Consider the following 14,613-nt stretch of genomic DNA (forward strand, 5'->3'; position numbering starts at 1 on the left):
GAGACATCCCAGTTTTGATTCAGGAGTAATGCTTAGCTCAATCCAATCCCAGTTTGGGTCCATGTTTTTTTACTCAGTCAGCACACTAGGGAAGCAAGGTGTGTAAATGTGTCTTTGTGTATATATATATATATGTGTGTGTGTGTGTGTGTGTATTGGAATGTGTATGTGTTTATTAATGTGAGAGACTGTGTATGTAAGCAAGAGTGTGAGAGTGTGTGTATATGTGCATTTGTGTGTAAGTGTGTGAGTGTGTGTATGTGTGAGTGAGAAAGTATATGTCTGAGAATGGATGAGTGTGAGTGTGTGTACTTGTGAGTGTGAGTGTGCGTGAGTGTGCGCTTGTGTTAGTGAGCGTGTCTGTGTGAGTATGAGTCTGTGTGTATGTGTGTGTGTGAATGTGAGAGGGTGTACATGTGTGTTGAAATGTGTATGTGTGAATGAATGTGAGAGACTATATGTGAGCAAGAGTGTGAGAGTGTTTGTGTATATGTGTGTAAGAGTGAGAGTGTGCATGTGTGAGTGACAGTATATGTCTGAGTGTGTGAGAATGGATGAGTATGAGTGTGAGTGTGTGTGTATATTTGTGAGTGAGTGTGTATGAGTGTATGCGTGTGTTAGTATGTCTGCGTGAGTATGAGTCTGTGTGTATGTGTGAATATGAATTGACAAAGTGTGTGTGTGTTTGTGAGACACTATGGGTGGTGTTACCCCAATTAACACTTGGCAAGCTATTCTCTAAAATGACACGTGAACATTGGCTGAGAACAGGACTGGCTGTTGCTGTGATGCATCTCACAATCAAATAGTCATCTGAGCTGCAGTTGGGATTCTCCATTTTTACTTATATTTAAAACAGGCGGCCTGACCCACTGAGGCAGAGTGTACTGTCAGGTTTGGTGAGTCAATGAGCAAATGGATAGAGAGGTAATCAGTCTCAGCTGCAAAAGGCAAATATGACTCTATAATGGAGAGAAAACTGCAAACATGTCTGTAAAGTTGAGTAAACCCAGAAAATGCACAGCGTGTGAGAGAGAAAGGTATGTTAATGTGGGTGGCATCTGGCCTCATGATGTGAAATCAGATGCTGAGTGACCCGCTGTGCATTTCTGCAATGTCTGGCTTTGTTTAAGTCTGGGTTTGATACAGATCTGTCTGTCCTGGTTGTTACTTTTAGAGGAAAATTAAGAAAACATTGCCTTCTTGGCAAGTCTCTGCACCCTAAACCAGGAACAGTCTGGCTGAGGATGATAGTAGAGGCCTGAAGGGGGCTAAGGCAGAGTCACATCTGAAAACCTAATAAATAACATCTCCCCTAGAAAACGGAGAACTGGGGGTAGGGGGTGGGGGTGTTAAGGTTGGGGGAAGAGGTTGGGATAATCAGGGTCTTATGGATGGCTAAAACATGTGGTAGGGTGAAGGCAGGCAGAAACTGTCGGAAGAGATACAAAGATGATGAAATACTTTTTGTAAACACTGTTACAAAACGGCAACTGCAGCAAGATTATGAACAGCAAGCTCTGTCAAAAAGGAATGAAATAAATGGCCAGATTATCCGTTTTTTATGATAAACAAAGGATAAATGTTGGCTAGGACAGCAGAGAGAGCATTTTTAAAATAGGGGCTGTGGGATCTTCAACATTGACCTGAGAGGGCAGATGTGAGGCATTGGTCCAGATCACAGCGTTGCATTCTATCAGCATCAGAGATCAAAACAGCGCAATTAACTCTCTGCTTTGCCTTCAATTCCACAAACAACTTGATGGTCTGTTTAGTGATTTTCCTCTCTTTGTAAGTTCTGCATTCTGACATGGTGAGCACGTAGATGGTGATTGTCACAAGATAGTGCATTTTGAAACTGGCTCAGGAACTGCATGAGATCAGATGCAGACAGTGAAAAAGCCTGAATGGATGAAATTTCACAGAGCAGTACAATTCAGATTGAAATAAAATGAATGAGCTGACAGAAGCTCTCTAATACATACATCAGCCAGAACCAGTTGTAAGACTTCCAGTTACAAACACAAGCTCTGATGTCCACTCAAGTCTTATAGGACCAAAGTCTGATAAGAAGCTGTTGTAAATATTTCACCAAATACAAGTTCAGAGTATATATAAAAGTATAAAATTGCCTTACTATTGATCTATTCTTCAATTCTATTTAATTTTCTCTCAACGTCCATTAATGCGGAAATTAATTTCTTTACCAGCCTCGGGCGACTGTCTGTGTGGAGTTTGCACATTCTCCCTGTGTTTGCATGGGTTTCCTCCGGGTGCTCCGGTTTCCTCCCACAGTCCAAAGATGTGCAGGTCAGGTGAATTGGCCATGCTAAATTGCCCATAGTGCTAGGTCCATTAGTCAGAGGGAAATGGGTCTGGGTGGGTTACTTGTTGGAGGGCCGGTGTGGATTGGTTGGGCCGAAGGGCCTGTTTCCACACTGTAGGGAATGTAATCTAATCTAATACCTAATCGCTCCTGTCAGTCATTTCAAAAACTAATATCTTTTACTGAATCTTCCCTTACTCTCTCTCAGCTTCCTCTGCCAGCTTTTTCCATCTCTCCTTCTTGAAGTCTGGACCCTTGCTGACACATTGTTCTATAGTTGAGCTACTCAACCAGGCAAGGCATTGTAATGAACATAAAGGCGTAAGAAAATTAGAGATAGGAGCAGGAATAGGCCATTTGGCTATTCAGGCCTGCCCCTCCTTTCTACAAGAACATGGTCGATCTGTCCCAGGCAACAGCTACTGTTTTGTGCCAGCTCTTTACAAACTTCAATGCCTCGATATTTCAAAAATTTATCTACCTCCATTTAGAGTAATTGAGTCATAGAGGTGTACAGCATGGAAACAGACCCTCTGGTCAACCCGTCCAGGCCGATCAGATATCTCAACCCAATCTAGTCCCACCTGCCAGCGCCCGGCCCATATCCCTCCCAACCCTTCCTATTCATATACACATCCAAATGCCTCTTAAATGTTGCAATTGTACCAGCCTCCACCACTTCCTCTGGCAGCTCATTCCATACACGTACCACCCTCTGTGTGAAAACGTTGCCCCTTAGGTCTCTTTTATATCTTTCCCCTCTCACCCTAAACCTATGCCCTCTAGTTCTGGACTCCCCAACCCCAGGGAAAAGACTTTGCCTATTTACCCTGTCCATGCCCCTCATAATTTTGTAAACCTCTATAAGGTCACCCTTCAGCCTCCGACGCTCCAGGGAGAACAGCCCCAGTCTGTTCAGCCTCTCCCTATAGCTCAAATCCGCCAATCCTTGTAAATCTTTCCGAATCCTTTCAAGTTTCACAACATCTTTCCAAAAGGAAGGAGACCAGAATTGCACACAATATTCCAACAGTGGCCTAACCAATGTCCTGTACAGCTGCAACATGACCTCCCAACTTCTGTACTCAGTTCTCTGATCAATAAAAGAAAGCATACCAAATGCCTTCTTCACTATCCTATCTACCTGCGACTCCACTTTCAAGGAGCTATGAACCTATACTCCAAGGTCTCTTTGTTCAGCAACATTCCCTAGGACCTTACCATTAAGTGTATAAGTCCTGCTAAGATTTGCTTTCCCAAAATGCAGCACCTCACATTTATCTGAATTAAACTCCATCTGCCACTTCTCAGCCCATTGGCCCATCTGGTCCAGATCCTGTTGTAATCTGAGGTAACCCTCTTCACTGTCCACTACACCTTCAATTTTGGTGTTATCTGCAAACTTACTAACTGTACCTCTTATGCTCGCATCCAAATCATTTATGTAAATGACAAAAAGTAAAGGACCCAGCACCGATCCTTGTGGCACTCTACTGGTCACAGACCTCCAGTCTGAAAAACAACCCTCCACCACCACCACCCTCTGTCTTCTACCTTTGAGCCAGTTCTGTATCCAAATGGCTAGTTCTCCCTGTATTCCATGAGATCTAACCTTGCTAATCAGTCTCCAATGGGGAACCTTGTTGAACACCTTACTGAAGTCCATATAGATCACATCTACCGCTCTGCCCTCATCAATCCTCTTTGTTACTTGTTCAAAAAACTCAATCATGTTTGTGAGACATGATTTCCCACGCAGAAAGCCAAGTTTACTATCCCTAATCAGTCCTTGCCTTTCCAAATACATGTACATCCTGTCCCTCAAGATTCCCTCCAACAATTTGCCCACCACCAAGGTCAGGCTCACTGGTCTATAGTTCCCTGGCTTGTCCTTACCACCCTTCTTAAACAGTGGCACCGGGGGGGATCTAAGATGGCGGCGATCTGAGAAGATCACACTGCAGAGCTTCACATCGCAGCAGGAGCAGGACGGTCCTTTAACCCATCCAACCCAGATCATCAGAATCTCTTGGGGTGTTGGAAAGATTGTGGAGCCCCAAGAAACATTTAAAAATTGACTTACCTATATTTTCAGCTGTCCAGAAATGCCCAAAAAGGGAGGAGGATCATCTGAGGCCGGGCCTGCAGCTCAGCCTGCAGCAGCCTCAGAGCAGATTACTCTCCAGGACCTGGTGAACCAGCTCTCGAAATCTCGCGAGATGTTGGGGAAACAGATTGAAGATAAGCTGGCTCCAGTCTCTCTCATGCTGCAGAAGCATGAGCAGCAGCTGGGAGACCTGAAGAGGACGGATGAGGTGGAGAACTGGATCACAGTGGTGGAGGATGATGCCAGTTCGGTCAAGGAAGCGATCCAAGCCCTGAAGACACAGGTTTGTAATTTGCGTGACCAAGTGGATAATCTTGAAAACAGGGGCAGGAGAAAAAACATTCGGATCATCGGTCTGCCTGAGGGTAAGGAGGGTGAGTGGCCTGCGGAATTTGTTGAAGATTGGCTTCCAAAATTCCTTGACTTGGAGACTGGCATGAGAGGATTGAAGATAGAGAGGGCTCACTGGGTCGCAGCACGGAGTCGGGTCTGGGTCAACGCCCTTGTCCTTTCCTGGTGTGGTTCCATCATTACCAGGATAAGGAGAGAGTCATGGAGGCTTCCAGACTACAGGGGAAGAATCCAAAGGCCCTAATTTATGAGGAGTCTAAGATCATGTTTTTTCAGAACTTTTCAGCGGCGGTGATCCAGAAACAAAAATCGTATGATGGTGTCAAGAGAAGATTGAAGGAGCTTGGGATTCAGTACTCCCCGAGATATCCAGCAGTGCTTCGGATCACCTTAGATGGATACATGCATCTCTTTGACACATCAGAGAAGGCAAGAGACTAACCTAAGTTAAACAACTGTAGTATGTATAAATATTGTTGCTTGGGTATGCATTTATCATTCTGTAAAAGAAATGGAGGAAATCCGGTTGGAGCTTTGTTTTTCCCCTTTTTTTTACCTCTATTGATAATAATTTGGTTCAAACTATGTCTGGCACTGGTTAAGATGTACATTTTAAATTTCTAAGTTAGGACATACCAAAGGATGGGTGGGGTATTTATTCCCCCTTTTTTTATAAAAGAATGTTTTTTTTATTCATATTGATACTCTATGGGGTGTTTATTCTTTTTAGCTTGTGCTTGTGATGCAGCTCTAGCTGGGAGAAGTGAAGGTGGTTGAGATGGTTAGATGCCTATTTATGGGCAGTTCGGGATGGGTAGCTGCCCCCTCTGGGCAGGGGGTGAGTTCCCCTACTCAGCGCTATTGGCGCTTTATATGTTGGCTTGTTTTCTGGTTTTTGTTGTTTTTTATTTTTAATAATTTTGTATGTTTGTTAAATGTAGTGGTTTTAGTTTATGTAGTTTTTATATTTGGTGGATCACGCGACACTAAGGCTCAGCAATTTGTGGTTCGGGTTCCTCCTCTCTGGAATTTAAATGTGACTGCAGAAGATTATGGCTAATGATTTGATTAAATGGTGTACCTGGAATATCAAGGGAAGTCACTCACCAAGTAAGAGGAAGAAGGTACTCTTGAGTCTTAGAAAGGAGAAGGTGGATATTGCTTTGTTATAGGAGACACATTTGGATGACAAGGAGCATCTGAAATTACAGCAGAATGGCTTTGACCGAGCTTATTTTTCATCATTTAATATCAGAAGTAGGGGAGTGGCTATATTGGTTAGGAAAAATCTCTCATTTAAATTGTTGGAATGTGTTAAAGACACATACGGGAGGTTTGTAATTCTTAAAGCCTTGATAAATGGGGAAGAATATGGCATTTTAAATGTTTATTGTCCCCCAGCTCATCTTCTTAAATTCTTGGTAGATACTTTTTCTAAACTGATAAGTCTCAAGTCTCGGCACATCATTATAGGGGGAGATTTTAACTGCCTCATGGACCCCACAGTAGACAGGTTGCCGAAAGGTCCCTCGATACCATCTGCACAAACTAAACAGTTATTGGGTTTGTGTGGGGAATTAGGATTGGTGGACGTCTGGAGGTGTCTCCACCCTACAGGTAGGGATTTCATGTTTTTCTCCAATCTGCACAGATGTCACACGAGGATTGATTTTTTTCTGACCCCTGCAGTAACCCTGGATCTGCTGGCATCCTGTACGATTGGTAATATTGCCATCTCTGATCATGCTCCAGTGTGCCTCATGGTTAAAATTAAGGATATTACAGTGGATTCAAGGTACTGGCGAATGGACCCCTTTATTCTCATGGACAGCAAGTTTGTGGAGTATTCCTCTAGGGAATTTCGGGCATTCCTAAACATCAACATAGGCTCGGTTGATAGCTCATCTGTTCTCTGGGAAACTGCCAAAGCTTATGCCAGAGGGTTAGTTATTTCATATTCCACAAGTAGGAAGCAGCAGAAGGGTGAGCAGCAACGTCTCCTTGAAGCATGGTTGAAGGCAGCCGGGAAGGTCTATTTTGACAGACCCTCGTTGGTCAAACTACAGAGGATTATGGCGCTGCGGTCTGCACTAAATTCCGTGCTCACGCAGACGGCAAAGAAGGAGCTGGCTTTTGCAAAGCAAAGGTTATACGAGCATGGTGACAAGCCAGGCAAATACTTAGCATACCTTGCCAGAAAGAGAAGTGCCCCACAAACCATTACCACGATTAGGGAAGGGTCTGGGAACCTAACATGTGATTCTAAAAAGATTAATGTGGTGTTCCAGAGACTCTACTCTAAATTATATCAGTCTGAGAATTGTGAGGAGGGGCAGGCCAAAATGGAATCCTTTTTTAGAGATCTGAAGCTCCCGGGTATGACTCCCAAACAACAGTCCTTTCTCAATGCCCCATTACCAGAGCAAGAAGTGCAGGAAGCTACAAGGCAGCTTCAGAGTGGAAAGGCACCCAGTCCTGGTGGGCTTCCCAGTGAATTCTATGAGGAATTTATAAGTATACTGTCAGGCCCGATGCTAAATATGTTTAATGATTCATACAGTCATGTTTGTCTCCCACCATCTCTAAGAGAGGCCAATATTTCACTTATCCTTAAAAAAGGGAAAGATCCGGAAGAATGTGCTTCATACAGGCCCATCTCGCTCTTAAATGTGGACTTTAAGATCCTTTCTAAGGCTCTTGCGTTAAGGCTGGAGACTGTGTACCCTCTATTATTAAAGGAGGATCAGACGGGCTCCATAAAGGTTCGCAGATCCTCCAATAACGTTAGGAGGCTGCTTAACGTAGTTCAAGCATGCCAACTGCATTCAATACAGGGATTGGTGATTTCTTTAGATGCCGAGAAGGCATTTGACCGAGTTGAGTGACCGTACCTTTTCTACACTCTAGACCAGAAAAGTGCAGCAGGTCAGGCAGCATCCAAGGAGCAGGAGAATCGACGTTTCGGGCATGAGCCCTTCTTCAGAAGGGTTTCCTGAAGAAGGGCTCATGCCCGAAAAGTCGATTCTCCTGCTCCTTGGATGCTGCCTGACCTGCTGTGCTTTTCCAGCAACAAATTTTCAGCTCTGATCTCCAGCATCTGCAGTCCTCACTTTCTCCTATACTCTAGACCGGTTTGGTCTGGGCCAAGTTTTCATAAGATGGGTAAAGGTTCTCTACAGTGTACCTCTCACTGCGGTCATTATCAACGGAGTACGATCAAACAATTTTAATATTTCTAGGGGCAGCTGGCAGGGCTGTCCTCTTTCACCATTACTTTTTACGTTGGTGATTGAACCGTTGGCAGAGGCCATTCGTGGGGATCTCAATATATCAGCTCCAGAAGTGGGGTCAAAATTGCATAAGATCCCGCTGTATGCAGATGATGTTCTAATTTTCTTGACAAATCCAGCAGTCTCAGTGCCTTGCCTGATACAATGCATTCACACGTTTGGTGCTTTTTCAGGGCATAAGATTAATTTTGCTAAATCAGAGGCTATGCCTATGGGTGGTCTTACGAAAGAGTTGGCTCTTGAGAGTGACAATAGATTCCCATTTAGGTGGTCACAGTGGGGTTTTGAGTATTTGGGCATATTCATTACTCCAGTTCTGGATTGGCTGTTCAAAGCCAATTTTACTCAATTATTTGAAAAAATTAAACAAGATCTCCAAAGATGGGAGGCACTTCCAGTCTCATGGTTGGGTCGGATAGCACTTATTAAGATGAATATTCTCCCTCGTTTGCTATACCCTATGCAAATGCTCCCCCTAATTTTCAATAAACAAACACTCAGGAGACTGAATAGTTGGTTCAGCTCCTTTATCTGGCACTGTAAACGGCCCCTCATTAAATGAGCCAAACTGCAGTTGCCTCACAGATTGGGGGGAGTAGACCTTCCGGACATTAAAAATTACCAATTAAGCTCGCTTTTGACCTACGTAAGTGATTGGGTTTGTGGGGACCCTCTTTCAATATGGCTAGATATCGAAGTCTCCCACACAAGGTGCCCCCTTACCAGTTTGCTGTTTTTGGACAAGGTAAGGACAGTTAGGGAATATTGCCATAACCCAATAGTCATCAATACTGTTAAAGCATGGAGGGCAATTCGGCAGAGGGAAGGTAATATTGGCAAACATCTTTGTTTACACCTTTAGTGGGTATGCCGAGTTTTCAACCAGGTATGATAGATTCAGGATTTAAACGTTGGGCAGCTAGAGGTATATCTTGCATGGGTGATTTATTTGAGGGAGATGTAATGATGTCCTTCGATCAGTTAGTACGGAAGTACTAATAGAGACCTCTTTCGTTTTTTTCAAGTTAGGGATTTTATTCAAAAAAAGACCACACTTTTGACTGATCCCTACAAATATGACATAGAAAGAGGGGTACTAAGGGCTAAGAGTACACTCTCTGTCAGTACTCTATATCACCAATTGGGGGGTGCCGCCTCAGATGAGTCTGATCGACTCTGCAAGATGTGGGAAAAAGAGCTGGGTGTTGAAGTTTCTTCAGAGGCATGGGAGAATATTTGGGAGAATGCAAGGAGGATATCAATTTGCAATAGGACCCATGCTTTACAGTTGAAGATTCTCCACAGGGTCCACTTAGCCCCAGACCGTTTGTTAAAATTTAAACCAGGGTACCTTCAGCATGCCCCAAGTGCAAGGTCTGTACGGGTACTCTTACCCATTGTCTTTGGTCTTGTGACAGGCTTCAAACATATAGGAGCACTGTGGTGGGTGCAATGGAGAGGATTTTAGGTATAGGGGTGGGGAAGGACCCTATTTCACTCCTTTTGGGCCTACCCATTGTATTTCCTGCAGGCTCGCATAAGGCAAAACTTTTCAATATTCTTACGTTCTGTGCAAGGAAGAATATCTTGCTAAGTTGGATATCAGAAAACCCCCCAGGCCTGTCGGGTTGGGGGAAGATTGTTATGGAGCATATTACCCTGGATGTCCTCACAAATATGGTACACCACAAAACTGAGAATTTTTATAAGACATGGCAACCCTTTTTGAAATACCTGGACACAGATTTATCTGCCACACTAACAAGGGCTTTTATATAGCTGTAACGATTGTGTTTCATGAGTCCAATATCCAGGCAGGAGGAACTGTGAATGTATGAGTGTTTTGTTTGGCTGGGCTGAGTTATTACTATTTATTTGTTTGTTGTTAGGTATTTATTTAGTTAGTTATGTTTAGGTTTTTTTTAAATTTTATACTTCTCTATATATGTTTATACATTCATACAGGAGGGTGGGTTGGGGAATTTTTTTTATTATTTGGGTTTAGTTTTGTACTTTTTTTTGTACTGTTTTGAATTGCATTGTTTTGTATATGTTGTAATATTTAAAAATCTATTTTTTCTTAATAGAAATATATTATTAAAAAAAACAGTGCCACCACGTTTGCCAACCTCCAGTCTTCCGGCACCTCACCTGTGACTATCGATGATACAAATATCTCAGCAAGAGGCCCAGCAATCACTTCTCTAGCTTCCCACAGAGTTCTCGGGTACACCTGATCAGGTCCTGGGGATTTATCCACCTTTACCCATTTCAAGACATCTAGCACTTCCTCCTCTGTCAAGATGTCACCATCTATTTCCCTACAGTCTATATCTTCCATATCCTTTTCCACAGTAAATACTGATGCAAAATACTCATTTCCTATATCCCCCATTTTCTGTGTCTCCACACAAAGACCGCCTTGCTGATCTTTGAGGGGCCCTATTCACTCCCTAGTTACCCTTTTGTCCTTAATATATTTGTAAAAACCCTTTGGATTCTCCTTAATTCTATTTGCCAAAGCTATCTCATGTTCCCTTTTTGCCCTCCTGATTTCCCTCTTAAGTATACTCCTACTTCCTTTATACTCTTCTAAGGATTCACACGATCTATCCTGTCTATACCTTACATATGCTTCCTTCCTTTTCTTAACCAAACCCTCAATTTCTTTAATCATCCAGCATTCCCTATACTTACCAGCCTTTCCTTTCACCCTGACAGGAATATACTTTCTCTGGATTCTCATTATCTCCTTTCTGAAGGCTTCCCATTTTCCAACCGTCCTTTTACCTGTGAACCTCTGCCCCCAATCAGCTTTCGAAAGTTCTTGCCTAATACCGTCAAAATTGGCCTTTCTCCAATTTAGAACTTCAACTTTTAGATATGGCCTATCCTTTACCATCACTCTTTAAATCTAATAGAATTATGGTCGCTGGCCCCAAAGTGCTCCCCCACTGACACTTCAGTCACCTGCCCTGCCTTATTTCCCAAGAATAGGTCATGTTTTGCACCTTCTCTAGTAGGTACATCCACATACTGAATCAGAGAATCCAGACATTCACTAACTTCTAGGAGAAGAAATTCCTTTGCATCTCATTTTTGAATGCGTCTCCCATTATTCTATTACCACGCCCCTAATTTTACTTTTTATTCATTCATGGGATGAGGTGGAATCATAGAATCCGTATAGTGTGGATACAGGCCTTTCGGCCCAACAAGTCCACACCGACCGTCTGAAGAGTAACCTATCCAGACCCATTCCTCTACCCTATATTTACTAATACACCTAACCGACATATCCCTAAACACTATGGGCAATTTAGTATGACCAATTCACCTAATCTGCACACCTTTGGATTGTGGGAGGAAACTGGAGCACCCGGAGGAAACCCACGCAGACACAGCGAGAATGTGCAAACTGCCTGAGACTGTCCCTGGTGCTGTGAGGCAGCAGTGCTAACCACCGAGCCACTGTGCTGCCAGGGTGTCGCTGGCTAGGCCAGTATTTATTGCCTAGCCCTAATTGCCCAGAGGGCAGTTAAGAGTTAACCACATTGCTGTGGGTCTGGAATCACATGTAGGCTAGACCAGGTAAAGGACATTAGTGAGCCATTATTGACTTGAAGATTCCCCTACTACTGGAAACATCCTCTCAGCATCTACCCTGACAGAATATTGTACGCTTCAATCAGAGTCATTCCTCTTCTAAACTCTGACGAATAAAAGGCTTATTCTATTCAGCCATTCTTGATCAGCCAACCCCATCATCCCAGGAATCAGCTTAATGAATCTCTGTTGAACAGTCTACAGTACCAATATGTCCTATCTTAAATGCAGTTGGGGGGCATGTGGCACGATGGGGCAAAACTATATACACAACTCCAGGTGTGGCCTCAGCCTCACCAAAACCCTTTGGTGTTGTAACAAGATTTATCTATACTTAAGCACTCACAATAAAGCCCAAAATTCAATTTGCCTTCTTGATTACATCTTGAACCTCCGTGCTAACTCTTTGTGCTTCATGCACAAGAATATCAAGATCCTCCTGTGTTACACTTTGTTTGGATTCTCCTCTATTTAAGTATTGGTCTGCCTTTTGATTTATCCTATTAAAAAGTGCAGGACCTCACACCTTCTGACATTAAAATCCACCTGCCAACTTTTTTGCTGACTCACCCAACCTTCAAAAGAACCATTAATGCCGACTCAGGGCACAGCAAACTATCCAGTGAATACAGCAGTGCTCCTCCTGAATGGTCTAGGCACTGGAACCACACCTTCAGAAGACCAATTGTCTGTTCAGTGAAGACTTTGGTGTGTACATTTGCAGCACTGTAGCACTGTTTGTTATCAGTCTGAAGGCTGCCTGCGGTGATCATTAGCCTTGTCATCAAGGGGGTGGCGATGGTGGTTACCTATGCTCACCTACAAGGCTGGAAATGTTGCAGACATTTGAAGAACATGACAATTGTGCGGAATGTATGCATTCCGACATGATGTGGAGGAACTGGTGTTGGACTAGAGTAGACAAAGTTAAAAATCACACAACACCAGGGCATAGTCAAAGAGGTTTATCTTTCGGAGTGCTGCTCCTTCAGGTGGTCACAACTACCTGATGAAGGAGCAGTGTTCCAAAAGCTAGTGCTTCCAAATAAACCTGTTGGACTGTAACCTAGTCATAGAGTCATAGAGTCATAGAGATGTACAGCATGGAAACAGACCCTTCGGTCCAACCTGTCCATGCTGACCAGATATCCCAACCCAATCTAGTCCCACCTGTCAGCACCCGGCCCATATCCCTCCAAACCCTTCCTATTCATATACCCATCCAAATGCCTCTTAAATGTTCCAATTGAAGTCCCATGTTGAGTGTTGTATGATTTTTAACTCTACATTCTGACAGGCTGTTGATAGTGGGCACACACCTGCAGGAATTTCTGCCCATGGTCACAAACCAACTGGACATAGAGGCAGTGAAATCCCTTCCTATTTAGGAATCTTGCTGGATGATGCTGGGGATCTGTGAGTACCATATGTATGCAGTTGATGCCCCATTGGACCTAAGGGAATCCAACAATGGAAGTTAATCCAGTGGCTTGTGTTTCTTGATTCTCCAGGTCCCTAATGAATTGGATAAACTTCTTGTAAAGGGCATTAATTAGCTCACAAATGAAGCTGTGGGCTGTCCGCTGGGAGATGCCACAGCCATGTCCCCATTTGAAATTTGAATGGAACCAGTGGTGAGGATATTTAATGTTGCTGTGATCTTTGGTGCCACGGGTATAGTGCTGACTCCCAAGCTCCCAAAAGCATCGTTGCCTGCAGGAGTGGCAGATGTAAGTCAGTCCTTCCTTGGGTTTTGGGAAATCATTGGTGGATCTGCCTTTCCCTCAGCTGCAGATAATTGCAATGCATTCAGTAGATCCTCATAACTGCTTGACAGCATCTTCATAGATGCTGCATGTATACCCACTCTTGAGCCTCATGTCTCTGGTTCTATTGGTGCTGGCCATTCCTTCTTCTCCTCCTCCTCCTTCTTAGCCTCAGCAATACCTGTACAGCTACTGGGTTAAGTTGGTCAAACACCTACCATAGAATTGCTGATCAGTGAAGAACTATCAGTCAGAATCCCTTTGGCTCTTATCAGATTACTCGTGTGTTTGTGAGCATCTGCCCTATCATCACTTCTGCAAGGTGAGATGTATCCTCCATGGTCCGTAACTGGTTTTTTTCCCTTCCTCATTCTTCCATGTTTGAGACCTTTGCTGATCCTTTCCACCGCTTTCCACGTGACAGGTAGCTCAATTTGGCTCTTGGTGGTTTTTGATACATCCCTAAAACCTTGGAATCTACAATCTGCAAGTAGTTTCACCCCAAGTCAGCTCTGTTTCCGAGCTGTATGACTCTGTGACGCTAAGTCCTTAACTTCCAGGTATATGTTAGTGTGAACGATTACAGGGTTGTTTAGCTCAATTGGCTGGATGGCTGCTTGGTGAATGGTGTGGGTTCAGTTCTTGTACTGGCTGACGTCACCATCAAGGTTCACCAATAGTCCTCTGGGAGGACTACTTTCTTACTAATTTGTTACAAATTCCTGTGTCCTCACTATGGTGACTTTACTTTGTGTGTAGAATACCACCCTCTGCCACCAGTAGCAGCACTGTTGGTGAATCTTAGGTGCTTTACTTCTCAGAGTTGATAGATGAATGAGAAGACGTGGTTGGAATGTTGGTGTTAGGTGTTGTTGGAGCTTGTTCTTTATTCTGCAGCAACTGCTTCTCTTCAGTGTTAAAGCCTTAACTTAGTGCTTACACAATAGTATGTTTCAGTTTCCATCCCTCAGTTGGTTGTGCTTATGCTATGCCAGAACATATGCAAACAGACTCCCTCCTGTTTGGACTGTGCAATCTTCTTTTGAAAGATAGCTGAAGGAGATCGGTTGTGGTTATGAACTTTTCATTTGGTTCATTCACAATTTACCCTCTGCTTTCCAGTAGTCTTTCCCCCCTATTCTTTCCTCTGGTATCTCCTCTGTCCTC

Source organism: Chiloscyllium punctatum, chromosome 33 (genome assembly GCF_047496795.1).
Source record: "Chiloscyllium punctatum isolate Juve2018m chromosome 33, sChiPun1.3, whole genome shotgun sequence".
Classification (NCBI taxonomy): Eukaryota; Metazoa; Chordata; class Chondrichthyes; order Orectolobiformes; family Hemiscylliidae; genus Chiloscyllium; species Chiloscyllium punctatum.